The sequence below is a fragment of the Culex quinquefasciatus genome, chromosome 1 (genome assembly GCF_015732765.1).
Source record: "Culex quinquefasciatus strain JHB chromosome 1, VPISU_Cqui_1.0_pri_paternal, whole genome shotgun sequence".
NCBI classification, from domain to species: domain Eukaryota; kingdom Metazoa; phylum Arthropoda; class Insecta; order Diptera; family Culicidae; genus Culex; species Culex quinquefasciatus.
The window spans coordinates 88,990,377-88,996,376 of NC_051861.1; positions in this window are offsets into that span (position 1 = coordinate 88,990,377).

Sequence of the window (6,000 nt, forward strand, 5' to 3'; positions counted from 1 at the left end):
TGATCCCGGGAAATTGGACGCTCTACTGTTCACAAACGATATATGACATTCCCTCCAAGTTTGTAACAAATCGGTGAAGGTCGAGTTCAAAAGTTTGAGTTTTAATTATATTTTTTGTATAATTGCTGGTTTTAAACAATTTTACCTTATTTAGATTAATAATCAGCAACATTCAAACAGGTTTTAGATCTCATGACGTCGAAAAGGCCTTCCATATCTTGTTTTAGTCTGACCTTAAGACTTTTTTCCCCGCTGCATCCAACGCATCCAGGAAACGCACACTTAATCTGAACTTGCTCGCCACTTTATGTTGTGTTTTATTTTTATATTCCACCAACCACAAACGAAACGACTGCGAGCGGCAATCTTGACGGGATCATCCGGGGCAATTCCGGGGAAAACAACCCCGGGACGTTCCGCCCAGGCAAGGTGACACCCATTTTACAGCGTAATCTTTTATTTACGATAATGGCGGCCGGGACCGGGAAGAGAGTGTGAGTCCTGGATGGTCCCGATTACGACGGAGCAACAAAAAATCACTCAAGCTCTGCGTTACCTTGTTTTACAACTGCCGTGGGGTCGCGTCGTGTCGTTTGCCTTCACAGCCTCCCCCCTGGAACTGTCGTCACCTTAACCTCGAACGGAATCGTCAATGGTAACAAGGTGAGTTAGCGGGAAGTAGTTGAAAGCTGAGGGGTGTACACGAGTTTGGTATCAAGTGTTTCTTGTGTTTTTTAATGACGTAAAAATAATGCCTTTCAAAACTATTTAAATACCAAATAAGAAAATAAATTTACCAAATATTGAGAATGAGTATCAATTTAGTTCCGAGCCTGTTTTAACTTTTCCTCCAACATTCGGATCAATTTCAATTCCCAGTCCTACGATTATGACATTTAACCGAATGCAAGCAAAGTACAAAAAAAGCGTATCAACAAAAAAAAAAAGAACAAAAAAATGAATCTCAAACAAATCCGGGCCATAACTGGCTGTAAAAATCAAACAGAGAAATTATCGCAAAACAAACATCACCCACACTCACATGTACACACCCACACACCGGCAAACTCATTCACGTTCACAACCCTGGTTGGCATGGCGTGTGTGTGTGTATTTGGTCGTTATTTTATTTGTGCATTTCAAACAGCTTGTATTTGCAGTGTGTATGTGTGCCTTTCCAGAGCAGCAAAAAGTCCCATTTTTGCAAACTCCCCAGCCAGCCAACCAAAGGACTCATTTGGGAAGGACCAAGCAAAACGAACCGAAACGAAGCAGCAGCAGGCCGGAAATGAGTGAAACAAAAGGTATTTATATACAAAAAATGAAAAATCTCTGAGAATACTAGCCAATGTTGAGTAAACAAATGAAGGGACCGTAAAGAAAAGTGAATCGAGACAATTTTTTTGTCTGTTGTCTGTTGTTTGTTGTCTGCTGTCTGTTGTCTGTTGTCTGTTGTCTGTTGTCTGTTGTCTGTTGTCTGTTGTCTGTTGTCTGTTGTCTGTTGTCTGTTGTCTGTTGTCTGTTGTCTGTTGTCTGTTGTCTGTTGTCTGTTGTCTGTTGTCTGTTGTCTGTTGTCTGTTGTCTGTTATCTGTTGTCTGTTGCTTTTTGCTTTTTGCTTTTTGCTTTTTGTTTTTTGCTTTTTGCTTTTTGCTTTTTGCTTTTTGCTTTTTGCTTTTTGCTTTTTGCTTTTTGCTTTTTGCTTTTGCTTTTGCTTTTGCTTTTGCTTTTGCTTTTGCTTTTGCTTTTGCTTTTGCTTTTGCTTTTGTTTTTGCTTTTGTTTTTGCTTTTGCTTTTGCTTTTGCTTTTGCTTTTGCTTTTGCTTTTGCTTTTGCTTTTGCTTTTGCTTTTGCTTTTGCTTTTGTTTTTGCTTTTGCTTTTGCTTTTGCTTTTGCTTTTGCTTTTGTTTTTGCTTTTGCTTTGCTTTTGTTTTTGCTTTTTGCTTTTTGCTTTTTTTTGCTTTTGCTTTTTGCTTTTGCTTTTGCTTTTGCTTTTTTTTTTGCTTTTTGCTTTTTGCTTTTGCTTTTGTTTTTGTTTTTGCTTTTTGCTTTTTGCTTTTTGCTTTGCTTTGCTTTTGTTTTTGCTTTTTGCTTTTGCTTTTTGCTTTTGTTTTTGCTTTTGCTTTTGTTTTTGCTTTTGCTTTTGCTTTTTGCTTTTGCTTTTTGCTTTTTTTTTGCTTTTGCTTTTGCTTTGCTTTTGCTTTTTGCTTTTGCTTTTGCTTTTGCTTTTGCTTTTGCTTTTGCTTTTGCTTTTGCTTTTTGCTTTTGCTTTTGCTTTTTGCTTTTGCTTTGCTTTTTGCTTTTTGTTTTTGCTTTTTGCTTTTGCTTTTGCTTTTTGCTTTTGCTTTGCTTTTGCTTTTGCTTTTTGCTTTTGCTTTTGCTTTTGCTTTTTGCTTTTTTTTTTTGCTTTTGTTTTGCTTTTGTTTTTGCTTTTGCTTTTGCTTTTTGCTTTTGTTTTTGCTTTTGCTTTTTGCTTTTTTTTGTTTTTTTTTTTTGCTTTTTGTTTTTGCTTTTTGCTTTTGCTTTGCTTTTTGCTTTTGCTTTTTGCTTTTGCTTTTTGCTTTTGCTTTTTGCTTTTGTTTTTGCTTTTGTTTTTGCTTTTTGCTTTTGTTTTTGCTTTTTGCTTTTGTTTTTGCTTTTTGCTTTGCTTTTGTTTTTGCTTTTTGCTTTTGCTTTTTGCTTTTGCTTTTTGCTTTTGCTTTGCTTTTGCTTTTGTTTTTGCTTTTTGCTTTTTGCTTTTGCTTTTTGCTTTTGTTTTTGCTTTTTGCTTTTGCTTTTTGCTTTTGTTTTTGCTTTTGCTTTTTGCTTTTTGCTTTTGCTTTTGCTTTTTGCTTTTGCTTTTGTTTTTGCTTTTTGCTTTTTGCTTTTGCTTTTTGCTTTTTGCTTTTGCTTTTTGCTTTTGCTTTTGTTTTTGCTTTTGCTTTTGCTTTTGCTTTTGCTTTTGCTTTTGCTTTTTGCTTTTGCTTTTTGCTTTTGCTTTTGCTTTTTGCTTTTTGCTTTTGCTTTTGCTTTTTGCTTTTGCTTTTTGCTTTTTGCTTTTTGCTTTTGCTTTTGCTTTTGCTTTTGCTTTTGCTTTTTGCTTTGCTTTTGCTTTTGCTTTTGCTTTTGTTTTTGCTTTTGCTTTTTGCTTTTTGCTTTTGCTTTTGCTTTTTGTTTTTGCTTTTTGTTTTTGCTTTTGTTTTTGCTTTTGTTTTTGTTTTTGCTTTTTGCTTTTGCTTTGCTTTTGCTTTTTGCTTTTGTTTTTGCTTTTGCTTTTGCTTTTTGCTTTTGCTTTTGCTTTTGCTTTTTGCTTTTGCTTTTTGCTTTTGCTTTTGTTTTTGCTTTTGCTTTTGCTTTTGCTTTTGCTTTTTGCTTTGCTTTTTGCTTTTGCTTTTTGCTTTGCTTTTGCTTTTGCTTTTGCTTTTGCTTTTTGCTTTTGCTTTTTGCTTTTGCTTTTTTTTTTTGCTTTTGCTTTTTTTTGTTTTTGCTTTTGCTTTTGCTTTTGCTTTTGCTTTTTGCTTTTTGCTTTTGTTTTTGCTTTTTGCTTTTTGCTTTTTGCTTTTGCTTTTGCTTTTGCTTTTGCTTTTGCTTTTTGCTTTTGCTTTTGCTTTTGCTTTTGCTTTTTGCTTTTTGCTTTTGCTTTGCTTTTGCTTTTGCTTTGCTTTTGCTTTTGCTTTGCTTTTGCTTTTTGTTTTTGCTTTTGCTTTTGCTTTTGCTTTTTGCTTTTGCTTTTGCTTTTGCTTTTGTTTTTGCTTTTGCTTTTTGCTTTTGCTTTTGCTTTTTGCTTTTGCTTTTGCTTTTGCTTTTGCTTTTTGCTTTTTGCTTTTGCTTTTTGCTTTTGCTTTTTGCTTTTGCTTTTGCTTTTGCTTTTTGATCTTCGGTTTTGTTTTTGCTTTTGCTTTTTGCTTTTGCTTTTTGCTTTTTGCTTTTGCTTTTTGCTTTTTGCTTTTGCTTTTGCTTTTGCTTTTGCTTTTTGCTTTTGCTTTTGCTTTTGCTTTTGCTTTTGATCTTCGGTTTTGTTTTTGCTTTTGCTTTTGCTTTTTGCTTTTGCTTTTTGCTTTTGCTTTTGCTTTTTGCTTTTGCTTTTGCTTTTGCTTTTTGCTTTTTGCTTTTGCTTTTGCTTTTGCTTTTGCTTTTGCTTTTTGCTGTTTGATCTTCGGTTTTTTTTTTTTTTTTTGAGACAAATTCACCTCATCGTCCGGTTCTTCGAGTCCAAATGACAATGAAAACAAGTACAATGTTTGCGCTGAAAATTACTCCAAACGGCCGTAAAAACTGCCCCCTTCCTACGGCCTTGCCCAGAGAATCGAGCTTTTGCCGCAGAGTTTGCAGTCATGATGTTGGCAGCCATGTTTGCTCTTCATAACGAGATTGAAACATTTGCCTTTCCCAACGCCCGGCCCCACACACCTGGTCGAAACAACAACAGTGAGACAAAGCGACCGAAATCGGCCAATTTGAGTGGAAAATAAAAACATCAGCAGCCCAGGTCATACAAATAAATAAACGTTTTAATGATAGCCGCGCGAATGTAAATCTCCAGGTATGCAATCTCTGCTGGTGTGCAAAGTTTGTGCAACTGTTCCTTTTTTTGTTGTTGGCAAATTTGCGGTTGAACGAGCGTTTATTTTATCCATTTGGGAGATGATTTAATGACGTTTGTTCAAATCAATGCCGGTGTGTTTGTCCCACCCACGGGAGTGGATGGATTTCTGTGGTGCAAAGTTTACAAACAATTTTTATTGACACTGCGATAATGATGTCTGTCGAGAGCAAATTTGATTCTTTTAAAAGCATGACAAAATAATTGAATTAATTGAAAATTTTGCAAACCTGTCGCAGTTATGTTTTACTCAAATATATGTAAAAAATTATCTAAGAATTTTCGTCAGATTTATATAAAAAGTATAAACAATTGACAAGGAAAGGAATTTTGAAATTTGCACAAATGATTAAACATGTTAACGCATTTAACATGCTTATAATGTAAAAATACGAAAAAGTGGCTATAAAAACATGAAAAAAAGATAGGCAAAATGTAATGATAGGAGGTAATAAAATAGGCCAAATACTACAAAAAAAAAAACAAATATTTTTTTTTTTTTTTTTTTTTTTTTTTAAGGCTGAATTTCGCACTTCGCAGCATACATGCTAGGAATATTCACCTACCTTACTGGAGTAAGGTTAGGCTCGATTTGCCTTATGCTATTTTTGCATCTTTACAATTATTTTACAATTTACATCAATCTACTTTTACATATGCCTAAATATTCGGTGATTTGTTGGCTGGTGAGCGGCGGTCGATAGCGGTGGGTGGCGGGCGGTGGGCGGTGGCGGCTTGGCGGCGGTGGGTGGCGGAAACGAAATAAGCAGATGAATGCAATGTATGCATTAGTTTTGATTAAATCACAGGTTTTGCGAAAAGTTTAGCAGGGAACCAACTGACACCCCAGTGAGATTGAGCATCTCTTTTAAGGGGTGTTGAAGTTTTGTTGACACTACTTGCTTATCATCGGTGGCAATGTGATATCTCACTAAGCATTTATTTTGTTGCATGGTTGCTTTCTGGGCAAGGTGGATCGGATTTGAGGAGTAACCGGGAGTGGGATTTGGCATTAGATGAGGAAACTGGAGAGACGACTTCTAATGAGGACTTTCACTTCGCCTTTGAATTTCTGGAAATTTCGTTCAGATTTCAGGTTGGCAGGAAGTGCATTATGCGCTTTTTGCTTGGTATGCAAATGTTGTTTTTCCAGCTTCAGTTCTAGGCCGTTTGAGGACTAGATTTCCTTTGCTTCTTAATGTGTATTTGTGGTTGACTTTCTCGAGCGATTGATTGTGGTGGGCTTTTGGCTTGAACAGCATGTTGTGCACTTGGAGAAGACTCTGCAGGTGACTTAGTGCCAGGACAGGAAAAATTGATGGAGGAGCATCATTGAAGAGTTCAAGTGTTGCATGGAGCCTGGGTTTCGGAAAACAGCCTTCAAGCAACGATTTTGTGTAGATTGCAGCGGTTTTAGAGCG